Raw genomic sequence first — 18,336 nt, 5'->3', positions numbered from 1 at the left:
CCTTGCCCATTCTCGTGCCAATCCCTCCCCGGAATGCTGTTCTTATTACCACACAGTCGAGACCTTCCTTCTACCTTCCCGTCTTGGTATAAATGCTTCCTCCAGAAACTTGGCCTTGTACCAGTGAGAAAGTTGCACAGTCATCCAAGCCCTATTGTGTCCCTCGCTGTATCGATTGCAGTTTGGGCACCTGTTAGTTTGCTCACTGACTGGCTATTGCATTTTTGCCTTCATGAGGATGCGAGCAGGAAGAAGCAAGGATTTCCCTTTTTCTTTTTTTTTTAACCTCCACAGCCAGTGAGTGAGTGGTGTGTGGCACAGGGTTGGGTTTGTATCAGTCAGGGCACAATAAGTTATGTGGCTGTGACAAGCACCCTCAGATCTCAGACGTGAAACAGCAAAGGATTTCTATCGTGTTGTTACCAGAAATTTGGGGTTATCGCATCTCACTGGGAAACCGGGGTCTCCTGTCAGAGTTCTCCGTCTTTAAGAATGAACTCAGGAAAGGCTCAGGTACAATTTTATTAGAATTTAAACAGAAAAACAACAGGGCAGGGAAGCTGCCCGCCCCCAGAAGCCGCCCAGAGGAGGAAGGCAGGGAAGAGGAAGCCAGCAAGCCGTGTCTAACTTAGGCATTGAGGTTTGGTAAGCAGCCCCATGGCCTCAGATAAACACTGAAAACAAATCCCAGAGAAAGCATATTCAGGTTCTGGCCAAGAAACGAAAGAAAGAGATGGCAAAGAAGACAAAGGAAGGTTAGGTCTTTCCAAGTTGGGACTCAGATAGGTAAGCAGACCCCGCCGGGCCTCGTGACCGCTCCATAGCAATGGCACCAAAGCAGGGCTTATGGGAAGGAAAAGTCTATCATCTCATTAAAAGCATAATTATTCTTCGTGTCTCATTGGCATGGTGTTAGTTAAATCCGCCTTCCCCAGGCAGATGATTGACAGGTCTGGCTGCATAGCCTCTTACATTTGCATAGCTTGGAATCTTACACATTCACCAAAAACCAAAGACAGACTCCCCTTTTTTTTTTGACCAGAAGAAAATAGCTTTTCATTTACGTTTTCCAGTGCTACATGTACAACCTGTATAAGTGAGGGACGCGGTGGGAGGCACAGAATTTGACTGTCATAGTCACTCGGGGTCTCAGGCCTTGTGGTTTTGTTCTCCACAGACAACAGAAGGAATTGGGGAGAGTCACAGTCGGGTCTCACCCAAAAGTGTCAGGTGTCATCTAGAGCGTTTCTCACAGCCTTGGAGAACCAGAAAGAAACAGAAGCAAAGCCTTTAGAAGCAGCTCTAGGGTCAAGAGCAAAAATAACCACAGTTGTCAGTCACCCTGTGTTGGGGAAGTCCTGTTATTTGCCTGTGCATTTGTCAATAAAGTACTGTCTGGCCAATAGAAAACCTAGATAGGAGGGACTAGGAGTCGAGGAGGATTCTGGGAAGGGGAAACACAAGAGAGTCAACATGTGACGCCATGGGGGGGTAGGACGCCGGGAACTATTCTCCGGTAAGAAACATACTTAGATTAACAATTATGGGGTAATTACTTAAAGCAGAGCTAGCCAGTAAGAGACAAGCAAGGCCAACAGCTTCATAATTAATATAGCCTCCTGTGTGTTTATTTGGGACTAATGTGGCTCTGGAACCAGGCTGGCGGGACGGCTTCACTCAAGGAAAAAGCTTCTCTTAACAACCCTGCATCCAGGTCCCTCAGTGGTGCAGTTTTATAGTTGACCGTGAAGAGACCGAATGTGCTCCCCATGCCTGGAGACTTGGCAGGTCCTGCCACTTGTGGGGCCAGGGGAATCTGCAGAGTGAAACTGTAAAGTTGGAAACAGAGGACTCTGAGGCCGGGAGCTGTTCAGTACCCACTTGTTCCCTTAGGGCCTGGTCCAATGTGAAACCTGGACTACTGGTCTACCAGAGAAAGATGGATAGGTGCTTCAGTCACCCTGACACCTCTACTGCCTGAATGGCATGAGCACATTTAGTCAGAAACATAAACGAGCATGGCTGTGTCTTTCCACAGTGACAGTATTGATTGAATAATGGTAAATTCACAAGGTGCTGATATTTCAATGGCAGCAATTTGTTAGATGAGACTACCTCCATTGGTAATCTGGTGTAACGTGCATTCTTTCCTCCAGTCGCCTAGGTCCTGCCTCTGTCTCTGCCCCCAAATAACACACAAGACACTATATTAATTATGAAGCTGTTGGCTGTTGCTATGGTTTCTTAAAGCTAGCTCTGACTTAATTATTAACTCATAATTACTAATATATATTTTTATAAGGATGTATCTTTCCAAGGGACGCCCTCCTGACATGTCCTTTCCTCCAGGGATCATATGGCAACCCTCTACTCTAGGCCACATATCCCAGAATCCTCATCGACTCCTAGTCCCACCTATCTTGCTTCCCTACTGGCCAACAGTGCTTTATTTATCAACCAATAAGACAACATGTACACAAAAGACACATCAATCTGGCCTAGAGGAATGCCAATCCTTTGATTCCAATCTTAATTACCAATATCAACTCTCATATCATATAGCTCATATCACACAATAAATCTCTCATCCATATACATATATTAACTCTCATATAGCACATGTCACACAACAAATCTCTCATCCATATACATATATTAACTCTCATATAGCACATGTCACACAACAAATCTCTCATCAATATACATATATTAACTCTCATACAGCACATGTCACACAACAAATCTCTCATCTACATACGTATATCTAACTATATATATGTGTGTGTGTAGCTATGTGCATACTTGTGATTTACAAAATAAATACAAAGTTTAAAAATCTGTGGCAGAATTCAAAAAAGCCTCAGAAGCCGTGATAAAAATGTTACCAGAATCTCTAATGATGAGACTAGCATGGAGAGAGAGCTGTACTGAGGCCTGGAAAAGATAATGGTAGAAAGCGGGCATTCAGGTAGGTTGAGTCAATAGCAGAATCCGAGCTCCAGGGACAGACAGGTGTTCTTTGTTTGGTAGTCCTTGATGCACACCAGGTATCAGGTCAGGGGCACAGTGCTGTCACCGGGTTGTTAGGTATCTGCCACTTACTGGGGCTCAGGCAAGGGAGTTCCACACTTCCTCTGGTCGGGTGTGTCTGATAAGTTCAGCCCCGGTTTCCCTGTTACGATGTTAATATGCCCGTGTGTCCTTTTAGTTTACTTTGGTAGGTTTACAGAGGGGCTCTTTCTACTCTCAGTCTGCACAGCCTGCGCAGCGCTGGGCAGGAGGTGATGTTTGGGTCTCTCCCCCTGGGTCTCCAGTCTTCCTCCTTTTTCAAAATGGAGTCAAAAGCTGCTTCTCAGCATCCCCCAGGGCAAGCCACATGCTGAAAATCCACTCTTTTATGGAGTAACAGAGTCCGGCACAGCCTATTCCCAGCAAATAAGACTCCCATGACTTCTCCTGATGTAACAGAAAACTCAAAGATCAGCCAAGCTTGACTCGATGTTCACAACCACCCACTGACCCATGCACTCATGGACCATGTCCAGTGTTTATGGGCTCAGGCCACTGTGGTTTGGAGCAGTTCCACAAAAACAACACACGCCATGAGCCTTAATAGAAATATGGAGCTCAGAAACTATTTTCTGAATGAATACAAGGTAGCGACAGCTTGACGTCCTTACTCTATCTTGGGCAGGATGGGTCCCAGAAACTGGGAATCTCGGTCCAACCTGTAACACATTTACTTCATGGTGAGAAGATTTAACCCAAAGATCTAGGTTCATTCTGACTCCCACCACACTGGCCCTGAGCTAAGTCCCTTCCCCTTGGTGCCTCAGTTTTCCCGGATGAAAAATGGGATTCAGATTTGAGGTTCTATGATAGTTCAGCCACACCTGCAGGTGGTACCTTCCAAATTGTTCCCTGTGGGCTGGCATCCCTGAGAGGAGGGGACCCTGTTAGATAAGACCTTCTAGTGACCCCATGATCAGCCAGCTTGAACTAGAAACCGTGTCCCCACACCAGGAAATGGCACTGTGTCCCCTTGCAAGTTGACACAGGAGGAGGGGCTTTCTACTTCATGTTCTTTTTTGTTTGTTTGTTTTTCAAGACAGGGTTTCTCTGTATTGCTTTGGAGGTTATACTAGCACTCGCTCTGTAGACCAGGCTGGCCTCGAACTCACAGAAATCCACCTGCCTCTGCTTCCCAAGTGCTGGGATTAAAGGCGTGTGCCACCAATGCCCGGCTGTACTTCATGTTATTTATCTGTGAATTATGGCCTCACAGGCAACCAGATTCCATTAATACCCAAGCAATCCCTGCAGCCAGGCCTGGGTCTGGATCTTCAGGATGCAGAGATGGTCATTTGGTTCTCAGGTTTCCAGACCCTTTGGGATACTGTAGAAAGTAAGCGAGACTTACCCGGAGGTTAACATTATATCCCTGAGCTGGGAGGATGACTAAGTCAGAAAAGAGCTTGTTAAAAAAAAAACCTCTGTCTTCGTGTGTCTGTGTGCATGTTAGCGTGTGGGAGTAAACTCTGTCTTCGTGTGTCTGTGTGCACGTTAGCGTGTGGGAGTAAACTCTGTCTTCGTGTGTATGTGTGCACGTCAGTGTGCACATAAGCGTGTGGGAGTAAACTTGTCTTCATGTGTATGTGTAACATCTGTGTTTGTGTGTATGTGTGACGTCTGTGTGCACGTTAGCGTGTGGGAGTAAACTGTCTTTGTGTGTATGTGTGCATGTCTGTATGCACGTTAGCGTGTGGGAGTAAACTCTGTGTTCGTGTGTATGTGTGATGTCTGTGTGCACGTTGTGTGTGGGAGTAAACTCTGTCTTCGTGTGTATGTGTGCACGTTAGCGTGTGGTTGTAAATTCTGTCTTCGTGTATGTGTGACGTCTGTGTGCACGTTAGCGAGTGGGAGTAAGGATGTGTATGCAGCACACACGAGCGCTGTGACGTAGAGATCAGAGAAAAGCTCGGTCGTGGGTCCTTGCCTTCCACCTTGTTTGGGACAGGATGCTCTGAGAGTGTGTGCGGGAATGATGGGATTGCAGACATGCTACCAAGCCCAGCTCTACATGAATTCTGAGGCTCTGAACCCAGTTCCCCACCGTTGCACGGCAAGCGTTTATCCACTGAGCCATCTTGGAAGTCCTGGTAAAGCTTTTTAATTTTTTTTTACCATTGTTGTTCTAAAATCTTTGCCGAAGAATTCTGGTGTCTCCACTGCTGGCGACAGCATCTGTGGGTTATCTGTTATTGATTAGTGTAAACCTCCCTGGGTATTGATGAGTGACTAAAAACACTGAGCATTCTTGCCGGGCAGTCGTGGCACAGGCCTTTAATCCCAGCACTTGGGAGGCAGAGACAGGTGGATCTCTGTGAGTTCGAGACCTACCTAGTCTATTGAGTGAGTTCCAGGACAGCCTCCAAAGCTACAAAGAAACCCTGCCCCAAAAAAGCAAAACAAACAAACAAACAAAAAAATGAAAACAAAAAAACCACTGAGAATTGTCACAATGTTAGACTTTGGATGACATTTAAAATCCATTTTGACTGACAGTCCCTTGCTTCCCTCCATTGAGCAACCCCAGCTTTATACTGCTGGATAGGGGATGGAATTTAGATTGGATGCTAACCCTCCAGCACACAGATAGCCATGGGGTCTCCCTCTTGATTATAACTCTTTTGATCTCGTCACAGTCCCTGGGGGAGAGGAGCTAGGGACTGTGGCTGTTGCAGTTTGGAACTTGTAACTAGGATCAGGAGGGCTATGCTACCTGCTCAAGCGTAGAGCAGTGATGTCACATGACAGGGACTGGACTGTGTCAGTGTGACTCAGAGTGTGACCTCTGAACCGTTTTGCTCAGCAGCTTCTCCTCCCTGACCATAGTCATTATCTTCGTACTTCATCCATCCCTGAGTCCCAGGGCCCGGGAGCCTAGGAGTTACAGTCTACATTTCAGGTCACTGGGGATGGGCATAGACTCTGAGCACCACATACTCTGGTGGCAGAGGAGACAGTCCTGTTCACTGTGCGGGGCCAGATGGGGTGGTATGCTCAGTCTACCTGGCCCCGGGCACGTCACTCCGCCTCTGCCAGACTCAGTTTACCTATGTTGACCCTTGGGCTGCTCTGAACCCTCAGCAAATCTCCTTCCATGACTGCTGGCATGAAGCCATGGCGAGTGTGAGGACAGAGAGCCCACTGGGGACAAGGAATGATGGTTTTCCAGAGAGCTGGGACTCGGTGTAGCAGGATGAAGTTTGGGGTTAGATTAGAGGAAGGCGTGGGCGGAGCCTGGAGAATGGATGCAGACAAAGAGGGACAGGGAAAGGCCTGAGGGGCTCATCTTACAGCAGCCACACTCCCGACTTCAGTTTCTAAATTCACTATAAAGGCCCCCAGAGACTCTACAGCCTGGAGGGTGGGGGCTCCTGTAGGAATGGAGGGGATTTGGGCTCACCATTCTGGGACACAGAGGTGAGAGATGGGTGAAGACTATGGCACCCTTTCATTCCCCTGGACCCAAAAGTTCTGTGCATAAATCATGGGCTTGATATCCCAAGACAAAACTCACAGCCAGGATAGGCTACCAAGGTTACATAGACTACCAAGACAGGGACAGACACCATGGACTGCCTGAGCAGTCCGTACAGATGGCCACTATACTGTCAGTCTTTCAAAACATGACAGTGAGGACCGCTGATACACAGCGGCAGCCTCTGTGGAATATTCCAGGGCCTGCATCTTCATACGCGATCAAGACCCGCAATTTGACAAATGACCCCCATGGCTTGCTTCTGTGGAAGACTAGCAATTGAGAAGATCGAGCAGCGAGTGGAATATACATACCTAAAACCATCGGAGGCTGGAGGGACTGCACAGTGATTAAGAGTGAGTCCCGACCTCCCAGAAGGCTCATCTCGGTTCCCAAGCGCCCGTGTTAGGTGGCGCACAGCCAGCTGTAGCTCCTAGGAGATCTGACACCTCTGGCCTACACAGGAGCTTGCATTCAATGCGCACACACACAGTTTAAAATATAAAAAATATAATAAAGTATAAAAAATAAAAACATGCTTCAACTCTCAGATACCGTGGCCCAAGCCAGTTTCTGTCATGTGTCTAGGGCCCTGTGGGGTGCAGTGACCTCTTCCTCTGCTGCCTCTCCCTGTCTTTTCTCATCACTTACCAGACCCGGCCTCTAGAACTGTGCGTGACCCTCCATACACACTGAGTGCCTTCCGCCACAAGTCATCCCGCACAAGGGACAGGGACACTTCTGACCTCAGCAACTCCCGTGGGTTGACACAGAGCTACACTTCAAAGGGGAAGGGTGCCGGTGTCACCACCACTATGTGCCTACTGTATACCTACTATGTGTACGGAAGAGCTACTAACCCAATGTCAAGTCTCTTTCGTAGTTGGGTCCTCCTACGGAGGACTGAATTTCCTGAATTCCCGCCCCGCCCCACTGCCTCTCAAACGTAATGTCAATACTTATCCTCAGTACATATACAGAATGCTTAAGTCAATGAGGCAAAGTCCTGGATCTGTAGCAGAGAGAAATCCATAGACACACAAGTATAAATAGGAACATGTCGATAAGATATGAGGGGAAGGTTCAAATATGACGGAGGGCCTGGAGAGGGGAAAAGACGGAGTGGGGAGGGAGGGGAAGCTGCCTGGGTGGGGAAATATTAAATCAGATTGGACAATTTCAGGAGGGGTAGAGGGGGAACATAGCCAGGACTCTGCCTGGATGCAGAGTATGATTTGGAATCAAAAAGACTTACTTGACCCAACTTGTCGATTTTTGTTGTTGTTTGCCAACCACATGTCATAAAAGGGCACAAAAGGTTGGAGAGAGGCTAGGGAGATGGCTTTCCCTTGATAGCATGAAGTCCTGACTTTAATCTTAAGAATCAAATGAACAAACAGAGCATAGATGTAATGTCCTGTGCCTGTAGTCCCAGCACCAAGGAGGTGGAGACAGATGGATCCCAAGGGCTCAATGGGCAGGAATCCAGCCCAGCCTACTTGGCGAACTCTAGGCCAGTAGGAGAGCCTGTCTTTTAAAAACAAGGTGAACAGAGTCTGAGAAACAACAGCCAAGGTTGTTCTACTCTCTCTCTCTCTCTCTCTCTCTCTCTCTCTCTCTCTCTCAGACACACACACACACACACACACACACACACACACACACTCTGGTCCTCACCCTTATAGGAAAAGCACGTTACTCACTTAGCCCAGCCTGGATCTCCGTTACTTTTATCCCCTGTTTGATGTATCTCTGCATTCCATCTAGCTCTCATTTTTCCATTCCCCTTTCTCCCTCCCTGACTCCACTCTCCTGGGCTTTGTATCCTTGAGGCCTTGAGGAAATGGAGGCCAGACTCCCCCACCCCCTTGTCTCCCCCCCATCCCCCCACCCCGCAACCACCTCCAACAGTTGCAGCAGTTACCTCTTGGTGAACACTCACTAGCCTCAGGCAAATCCATCCTATATCCTGTGGGCTGCTTGAGTCCCAGAACAGCTTTGAGTGAGGTTCAATACAAAATATATTACTTAAAAACAAATTACATTACAAGATTTGTTTGTGAGCTCCTCTTTTCCTTTGGTAACTCAGCCACATTATTCTTGAGCATGAGCTGTGCAGATGACATCGTGGCATGACGTCAAAAGGCTGGGGCACGCTGACAGAGAATGGTTTTCTGCCAAGCCCTTGCATCATGCGGATGCCTGATCATCACAGCAGGGGTGAGTGGGCAGGGCTGCTCACAAACAGACGCTATGCTGGCATCTGTCTTCAGGGAGCGCATTAATAAACACACACCTCACCATCCACTCCAGTCTGATTACTTCTCTTGCGCTGCCAAACCATGGTGGGAGGAAAGGCTACGTTTATAAAAGTCCATCATTTCTCATCGTTCTGGACACTGGGAAGTCCCAGGTCAAGGAGCTGGCCTTGGCTAAGACCCTGTTGGTGAGTCAGTCCACAGTGGGAGGCAGAAGGGTACGGAAGGGAGCCCAAATCATCTTCCTAACAAACTCAGCAGTGCCACCAGCATCGATCCATTCACAAGGACTGGGCCATCAAGACAGCCCCATTTAGGAGCCCCCGCCTCAGCACCACTGCCCTGAGGAAAAAATGCCCAACATGTGAATTAGGAGGGGGGTGCATGTCCAAATCACAACACTGTGTTACAAAACTATAAAATGCTGCCGACATGCAGTAATGGAAGTCATTTAAAGCCTGCAGCATCCTCCAGCACATGTCAGTCATCAGAGCTGGCACGCGGAGTGAGCGATGAGCTGTATTTACGTGTTCCCATATGGGAACAAGTGCTGTGCCGGGGGGGGGGACAGAACACTCCCCACCCCTCGACACAGAACTACCCACTCCCTTGGATTGCAATTAGTTACTACATTATGGCTGTGAGCATCTTCACAAACATGTCAGGCTCGGGAGACCTCGCAGCGGCGCTCCACCTGTACTGTGTGAATGCATGGACCACTGCAGGCACAGGAGAGAAAGGTCACCCCTACCCAGGGGCAGGCAGAGGACAGCACCCACTAAGTTCTCTCTCCTGCTCTTTTTGAGCAGGTTATTCCCCTCCTGGTCCCTGGGGGCAGGTGTTACTACTCTCTTATAGATGAAGAGGCTGCATCTCCATAGCAAGAATAGCTAACTTGCGATGGTGACTTCAACATATGATCCCAAATACTTTGATCCTCCTTCTATTGAAAGATGGGTCCTTATACTCCCCCCATATGAGTATGAGAAGCTTCTTGGTGACATTGGTAGAAAAATTGTGACTAAAGCATAGTGTTGGAGGCCAGTGGCAAGAAGCAACATGCCTTCCTCCCCGCTCTGTCTATGAACGACACGTTCTAGGTGTGACAGTTACCTGGTTGTGAACTTGACAGCATCTAGAATCCTCTTGGAGAGAAACCTCTGGTCCTATCTGTGGGGTAATGTCTAGACTGGCCTGACTGAGGTAGGAAGGACTATTAGACAAAATTGTGGGAGTTGCAATACTGGTGGTGGCTAGGGCCATCATCACCAAGAGACTGAAATGAGGCTCGCTGAATGGCTTGTCTTCATGTGGGGAGGGGACAATCTGCCTTCATTCCACCCGGTACACAGCAGTCCAACCTTTGCTTTCCACAGCCTTGGTCTCTTTACCGACAAGCATCTAAGGCCATGGCCTGCCCTAGAACATTCCATGGTCAATGATTGTCAACCTGACCCCATTCGAGGTATCTGTCCAGTGAGGTGAGTGGGAGTGGCCTCGGATTGACTCAGGTGACTTTGAGATGCCTGTAGCAGAAGGGCTTCTACAGCAGTGGAAGATCAGCCCTACAGAAAGATGCTGGTGTTAACACATTGGAAAGCATAATTATTTGCATATTCATCATGGCTAATCTTAGTTGAAGGCTTATTCCATGCCAGGGTCTTTGTGTACTTACACTATTTAGTTCACTTGCTGTTTCTGCAGACTTTGTGATTCAGTGACACTTCTACATAAATTGGTGCTAATTAGTAGCAGTTAAGTGTGCCTGAGAATTTGGGCACAACACAAGGATTACCCGTGAAGAGTGATGCCTAGCCTTGAAGCAGGCGAAAGATCAAGCCCCTGTGATCCCTTAACCTTGATGACCTTCCAGAATATTCTATCCCACCCCTGGACAGTCTTGGGAAGTGATCTGTTAAAACATTCAGGTGAGTATGCGTTAGTACCCATGGTTTACAAAGCAGACCCTTGAAGATCAATAAAGTTCCCCAACTTACCCAGGTCACCCTGGTGGCTAGAAGTGAAAGCCATATAGGATTTCAAGACTCCTTCTCCCATGTCCATGATATTTACTCAAATGCCTCTCGTCTTACACCAAGTATAGTCAGCCAGATAGAAGCTGGGTGCCAAGTTGGTAGCCTAGTTGGCTTGATGACCTTGTAGGAACCTGTGGATCCCTGGAAACTGTCCTAGTCTAAGCATCTGCTGTTAATAAAATACCTGAAACTGGGTAGTTTATGAGCAATAAAAACTGTATCACTCACTATTTATTCTGGGAGCTCAGAGATCCAAATACAAGGGGCCAACAGAGCTGTATATCCCCCTGCTCCATTCCACACGATGGAAGGAACAAGGGAGCCTATTTGGGCCTCATTTACCAGGGCACCACTCAGTGAGAGCAGGCAGAAAGTTGCTCACCGGTCCACAGCACAGGTGGAAATGCAGGAGGGGGGAAATCCAACAGCTGCTGACCACCTCCACCGGGCCCAGCACAGGTGGAGAGCCATTTGCCCGGTTTGCTATCTTTAATTTTCCCTCTTGAAAACACCACTTACATCAGTGATGTTCTCCCTTTTCTCTGACTATAAGTCTAGGAAAGCACAGGGAGCAGTGCTGTGTGGTCTCCTGGAGCTTGAGGTAGGGGTCCTGGGTTGAGTGCTGCCTGCCCCTTCTGTTTCTTGAGCTGTTATTTCTATGCACTATTATTTCTACAGACTTCTCTCGTTATTCTGCTCCCGGATAGCTCATCAGTGTGAGCATAAAACACCCGTCATAAGCTTGTATAATTGGACATCTGCTCCCCAGCTTATGACCCTGCTCTGGGAAGTTCTGGAACCCTTCTGAGGTAAGGGTCGCAGGCTTGGGAAGCTTTTACGTCTATAGTCCAGCCTCACTTCTGGTCCCATGTCCCACCTCTGCTTCCTGAAGCACTAAGTGTGAGCTAGCGGCCATGTGTCCCCCTGTCATGTCTCACCACTGTACTTCCCGGCCTGCTTTTCCTCAAGCTGTGACCCCAAACAAACCACCCCTCCTTTTAAAATGCTTCTTCCATCACAATTGACAGCAGTGTTTTATGAGAGTTCCATCCTGGCCGTAACCAAATCAAGCCAGCCGCCTTGGCATGTTGGAAGGAGAAAGACCCAGGGCTTGTGCTCCTTTTGCCCACTTTTCCAGAGAGGGGGGAGGGAAAGAAATCAATGCTATGGGATTTCATGTTACCCCAAGAGTGAAAGCCAGAGGATGACACTCACTCTGGCAACGCTCCCTCCCAAGTCTTGAGTAGGAGCAACACTGAGGTCAGAGCCCATGTCTGTACCCTGGGGACCACGAGGAGACCAAGGCCTGGAAACATCCACAAGTGAAGTCCCACAGAGAGACACAGTCCCTGGTGTCACTGCCACCAGGTCCACCGTTGGTGGAACCCACCTGGCATGGGAGGAGACGGACAGTGTTCAAGGACCCGGAACTCTGAACTGAGCCCAGCAGGTGGGAGTTTTTTAAGATTAGAATCTGGTGCACTCTGCTCTCCAACGATTAGACGAAAAGTAGGGTGGTGTCCCTGCCCCCAAGCACACCCAAGCAGAGACTTGGGAGCACTTTTCCTATAGGGATTATTTTGAATATTCTTTCAACACATATCCTGTCAAACATAGGAAGCAGGGATGCAGAGCTTGGCTACCACTCGGGAGGAATGTGGGGCCATTGCTGCCAGGGTCTTCCTCTGTTGTCTTTGAAAGGCAGGAGCTGGAAAGGGTCAGGAACTAGCCATCCCCCCCCCCACACACACACCCCCGCCCCCAGAGGTCTATGAAAGTGTGCAGGCCATTGTAGCAGATGTCTTTCCTACATTAGTTGAAAAGCAACTGGAAATTCCCCCGTTTGTTTATGACGGTGCAGCCATTCCCCATTACATTTCATAGTCTACTGATAAAAGGATGTGTAGGTAGCAGATCCATGATTTTTTTTTATTTTAATAGAGTGTTACTAAGCAATTGCAAGGCATGACATCATTTTGTTTTCATGGACCCACAAAGATCTTTGCTGGCAGCATTTGAAGAGACAGTCACCGATGACAGAGGGCCGAACAGAGGGTCAAAGGGAAAACCCATCCGTTATAATCAGATCCAGGTTCATTCAACAGAAGCCCCGGAAACCTCAAGCTTATCAGACACTGGGTTCTGTGTCAGAATAGATGGAATTAATGTGGCTGAGTCTCTGTTGATTACTAACTCGGATCCCGTCTGTCACTTCCCGTCCACCATCCTTGGCTAGTATTTTTGAAGGTTAAAATCAGTTGTCCACTTGATGAGCTGTAGAATCACCTTGGTGACATACCTCTGGGCATGTCTGTGAGGGGTCTCTAATTGGGGTAAATGAGGTATAGAAACCCATCCTAATGCACAGTGAACTGAGTACCAGCAGAAGCAAAGTGACCAGCCGCCTCACACTCCTTCCGAGATGCCTTCCCAGCCGTGGAAAACACCCTCAGACGGTGAGCCAAAGTACGCCTCGCTTTCCTTAAGCTGCCTTTGTCAGGAAGTTTGAAATAGCAGTGAGGAAAGTGACTGATGCAAGTCTTACGAACACCCAATGGTGTAAGATGGTGGGTGGTGCTATACGGAAACTCTTGGTTGGGTGGAGCATGGAAGAAGCTGTTATGTACCCTTTAGGGGAGCTATCCCAAAAGTGCCACCATAATATCTAATTGCAGTTCAGGTTGGCCACAATAACTATATTGGTTCATCTCATAGTCCATGACATAGAATTTGACAGGCCAAATAATACAAGGGTTTACTGGCAGGCAGGGGTGTTAAGAGGCCAAGCAGTAGGTCCCCCCCCACCCTGGAAGATTAACTTTAAACACAGATAGGTTTCCGATTGATTGGTGTATTAGTCACTTTTCTGTTGCTGTGATAGACTACTCCAGGAAAAGGGCAGTTTAGAGGAGAACGGGTCTACTATGGTTTGCAGGGGGAACTTAGGCATTCACAGCAGGGAAGGTGTGGTAGAGAGTATGAGGCTGGCCTGGCTGTCAGGAAACAGAGTGAGCACATTCAATCCCCATGCTGAGCAGAGAGAGAGAACAGAAACAAGAGCCAGCTCTACAGACTCAGAGCCACCCCCCAACGGTGCCCTTCCTTCATCAAGGCTCTGCCTCTTGGAAGTCTCAAACACCACCACCACCTGGGGGCCACATTCTAACACACGAGCCTTTGGGGTACATTTCATACCTAAACCAGCTCCTAGCCATGAGCAGAAGATGTTGCTTTACAGTTTTGTTTTTGGTTTTTGGTTTTTCGAGACAGGGTTTCTCTGTATTGTTTTGGAGGCTGTCCTGGAACTCGCTCTGTAGACCAGGCTGGCCTTGAACTCACAGAGATCCACCTGCCTCTGCCTCCCGAGTGTTGGGATTAAAGGCCTGCACCACCAACGCCCGGCTGCTTTACAGTTTTAAAAGTCCACTCAAGGAAGACGTATAAAAATGAAGAAAAAACCAAAACAAAAAGAATCAAGTTTTTAATGCACATCTTGAGCCAAGCTTGTTCCTGTATCGTGCAATATGATGCCCCATTCTGTCTTTGGTACAGCCACACAGTCACCAGTCCCTCCGGGAGGGGCATCAGTCACCCCCCCCCCCCAAGAAAGATATCCACACTGTGGGTTGCCCTAGGTTTCCCAGGGGGCTTGACAACACTGGAATCCTGATGTGTCCTGGCCTCTGTTCTATACTGGGAGGGGCTAAAACAACAGGAAGAGAGAAGGGATACCAAGACTGTGCCTTCTAGAACTTTCTGATCAGTTGAACGTCTGATCTAGAATATTTGATCCTGATTCATCTCAAGGGGCAGCTCACCAGCAATGTCAGCCCTTCCTCCCCTCCCTCCCTTCCTCCCCTCCCTCCCTTGCTCCTTTCATTTCCTTTTGTTGATTTTTTTTCAAACTCACATATTCAGACAAACGCAGAGGAAGTGAAAAATATACAATGAACTTTTCTCCCTCCTTTCTTAACCGGAGTCTGAAATCACAAGGGGAAGAAGAACAAAGCTGGGTCTCACACAAGCAGAAGGGTCCTCCCAGGTTTTCCTCAGTGCGAATTTTTGAGGAAGCCCTGGTGGGAACCTAGGGTACTATGCAGTTGACATCCAGCCTGCTCCAGCTGTGTGAAAGAGCTGCAGGCTGGGGTTTTTTTCCCTGGAACTACTCTAATTCAGGCAGACAGACATATTGCATTCCACTGTCTTGAGCCAATGTGAGATCCATGCTCGATCCCTTTGTGTTTTGTTTTGTTGTTTGTTTGTTGAGACAGGGTTTCTCTGTATTGTTTTTGGAGCCTGTCCTGGAACAGCTCAGTCCCTCTGTCTTAGCAGAAATGCATTTGTCCTTGAGACACAGGCATTTCTCACAGAGCAGGAACTTCCCTTCAGTGGAGATCCAGTCCCATACTATAAACCAATTTGTGCCCCATGAATCCAGCTATGGGTCTATTTCTCTCTACTAGAAACCTAAGAAAGAACTGGGCATTGGTGGTGCATGCCTTTAATCCCAGCACTTGGGGGGGGGCAGAGGCAGGTGGATCTCTGTGAGTTCGAGACCAGCCTGGTCTACAGAGTGAGTTCCAGGACAGGCTCCAAAGCCACAGAGAAACCCTGTCTCAAAAAACCAAAAAAAAAAAAAAAAAAAAAAAAAAAAGAACCCTAAGAAAGGAACCAGGCGATGGGGAGAATCAAGCCCCAGCTTCCCACCTAACAGAGCTGTGTGGTCTTTCAACAATTATTTCACCTTTAAGAGCCATGGCTTCCTCTTCTACAAACGAGAATGAGGATGGCAGTCATGTCACCTGTGAGTTGATCGGTGTAAAGTACTGAGAGCAAATATGATAATGTACACTAACACCGCTGTGTCTATCCTCATTCCTGAAGTTCCACGGGGAAAGTTGACCTTTGTGTGGCCACGTTCCCTCCAGAGGACAGCCCCAGGTGACTCCCGATTCATCAAGTTGACAACTGTGTGTAAATCATCACACCGCCCTTGACCTCTGTAGACTGGCTTCACTCCCAAGCTAAGGTGGAGTCCCTTGCTCGCCCATGCTCTCTGCATCCTCCCCTCCCCCACTCCAGCAGACTACTCTTCGAGTAATTCTACCCCCCAGCTGAAGACCATTCCCAGCTGGGCCGCATCCACATTGCTCAGTGTGGGGAGCCCCAGACTATGACTGGGAAGCTTGGCCTTTGTCTAGGACTGTCTTGTCTCACACACTCTAGTGGAGTAAGAGCCCACGACTCCACCACTATACGAGGGAGACGGAGAAGAGGTGGGGAGGGGCCCCTGGGAGGAAGCTGATGGGAGATCGTGGGTGGGGCCCCATGGAAAACAGGAGAAAGAGCCCAGGAGATGGGAGAGTTCCCAGTGTTCACTGTCGCAGCGGACTCACATCAAGAGCCCGCACGTGCCTGCAGAAGGATGTGTGGCTTCTGAGTCATGCAGAGATGCCAGTGTTGTGGCTGTGGTAGAGGCTGTGGCACGGCTGTTTGAGAAACTGGCACTAGGACCTTCTCAAATGCCCTCAGTGTCTGCAAGCCATCCATGTGCACCAGACTCCCTGAATGCCTTGCAACCAGCTTGGTTTCCACCACCTTCTGCAGGAGAGTGAAGGGACCAGACCCTCACCCACCCCCTGCTTTGGCAGCCATGACCAGCTGCAGAAAAGGCCCAGCAAGATGTAGGCCCCTGACTCAGCACATGCCTGATCTTGCCAGACCTGCCCTAGTCACCAGGAGGTCAGACACCCTTCACATGGCAAGGAACCAATCAGAAGTCAGCTGACGGGCTCTTGACTGCTTTCCGGTAACAATGGTGTAACAGTGGCTTACAGAGCATAGCAACTGCCCAGGGAGGGCCTATAGGCCATAGCAACCAGCTAACCAATCAACACAGGACAAGTCTTCCAAGCCCAAAAGTACACCAATCCTGAGACTGTTGCGTACCCCCCAAACACTTCCTTGCACTCCCCAATAAACTGCCTGCCTCCCAGCCCCTTTGGATCCTTGTGGCATCAACCCATGCATAGGACAGACAAGGGACCAGTCTTGTCAACTCATCAAACAATAAAAGACTCTTTGCTTTTGCATCTGAATGGGTCTCTTGGTGATTTGGGGGTTCAGAATTTGGGCACAATAAGAGAAACCCCTATCGCTCATAGCTACCCTCAAGGCCCCAGGGTCTCCACACATGAAGACTGGCCTTCTCCGGTTTCTAGGCTGGGCACCTGTGTGGTGGTGATCTCCCACCCCCTTCTTATTCAGGGGTGTAATGTTTTTCCCAACCTCCGGCTCCCGCACTGACTGCCCCCACTTTAAGCTCTGAGCACCCCAGCAAAGTCATCCCCAGCCTTGCCCCTTGCCCTCCAGCTCTGCATTTGTATGGTGCCCCTTTAAGGCTTTGTACCTGTGGAATGCGCCCCCTCACCTGTGTGATGGCCTCTCCCACCTCCAAGCTCTCTCCTTTGTGCAGACCTCTGCTCCCAGCTCTGAGCTTGTGTGACAATCTTCTGGGTCTCACTACTCTGCCCTTGAGCAAATTCATCTTCCACCTCCAGGACTCTGCAGGACTCTGCCTCCCCTTCAGGCCACACACCTGTGCGAAGGCTTACCCCACCTGAGGATGGTTTCTCCTCCCTGAAGGCCCTGCCCGTGCACAGTGGCTTGCCCCACCTCAAATTCTGCGTGCGTGCAATGCCTTCTTCATCTTCTGGTCCTCCCCAATCTCTAGGTCTCACTCTTGTCACATACACGGCCTCCCCCACCTTCAGAGTCCACACACACACACACACACACACACACACACACACACACACACACCAGGCTTTTCTCTCCAGTAACCTCCTTCCTTACCTCCAGCCTGTGTTTCAGCTCAGTGGGAACTACTGTGGTGCAGGGCGGTCACAAGAAGGACAGAGTCTGGGCCAGCTCCAGGTTCTCAGCAGTGTGGTGCCCGAGGCAAGTTTCCTAACTGCTCCGAGGCTCAGTGGCCCCATCCCTGAAATGAAAATGCCAGCAGCACCTGCCTGAGATAGTCTTTAGCTGATGAGAAGGCAGGCATGGTGGTGGCCCACCTGTGTCTTAAGAAGTAAATCTTCTTTCTCTTCTGGGGGGATGGGACGGGGGGCAGAGCCAGTAGACAGGAAGTACTGATGGTTTTGTTTTCCATAACAGAGAAATAAGTCCCAATTAGAAATTCACTGAGACAAGCCTGCTGAGCCTTGATCCAGGGGGCAGGACTGGGTTCGAATTCAGCAGAGGAGCAGGGAAAGCACTGAGCTCAGTGCCTCTGAACTTTATTTCCTGCCCGCATAGCTGGAACTTGAAGGGTCTGGAGATGATGGTGACAGAATCAATGAATTATGTCCACTCTGTAGAATTGGTTCAAGGGGAGAGACCAGACCCTCACCCAGTAGTTCCCCACTTTGGCAGCCGTGACAGGCTGCTGAAAAGTCCCAGCAAGATGTGCTTGCCTGACCTTGCAGGAGCTGCCCTA

The 18,336-nt window shown here is 49.0% G+C and overlaps 1 long non-coding RNA gene across 3 annotated transcripts; it reads right to left on the bottom strand.

Annotated features, from left to right (window-relative positions):
• Positions 1 to 503: 503 nt before the first annotated feature.
• LOC121133701 lies at positions 504 to 17,903 on the bottom strand. 3 transcript variants are annotated; one of them, XR_005870671.1, is made up of 4 exons: positions 17,694 to 17,903; positions 8,469 to 9,144; positions 2,886 to 3,728; positions 504 to 1,256 (listed from the first exon to the last, which is right to left on the bottom strand). It is a non-coding gene; the product is annotated as an uncharacterized LOC121133701 (long non-coding RNA). The 3 variants fall into 3 exon arrangements; XR_005870669.1 differs by lacking the exon at positions 504 to 1,256 and having other exon boundaries at positions 2,430 to 3,728; positions 17,694 to 17,897; XR_005870670.1 differs by lacking the exons at positions 504 to 1,256; positions 17,694 to 17,903 and adding an exon at positions 17,269 to 17,456 and having other exon boundaries at positions 2,430 to 3,728.
• Between the last annotated feature and the right edge of the window lie 433 nt (positions 17,904 to 18,336).

This window comes from Mesocricetus auratus, unplaced genomic scaffold (genome assembly GCF_017639785.1).
Source record: "Mesocricetus auratus isolate SY011 unplaced genomic scaffold, BCM_Maur_2.0 Super-Scaffold_100023, whole genome shotgun sequence".
NCBI classification, from domain to species: domain Eukaryota; kingdom Metazoa; phylum Chordata; class Mammalia; order Rodentia; family Cricetidae; genus Mesocricetus; species Mesocricetus auratus.
This window is presented reverse-complemented; position numbering and strand designations above follow the sequence as displayed.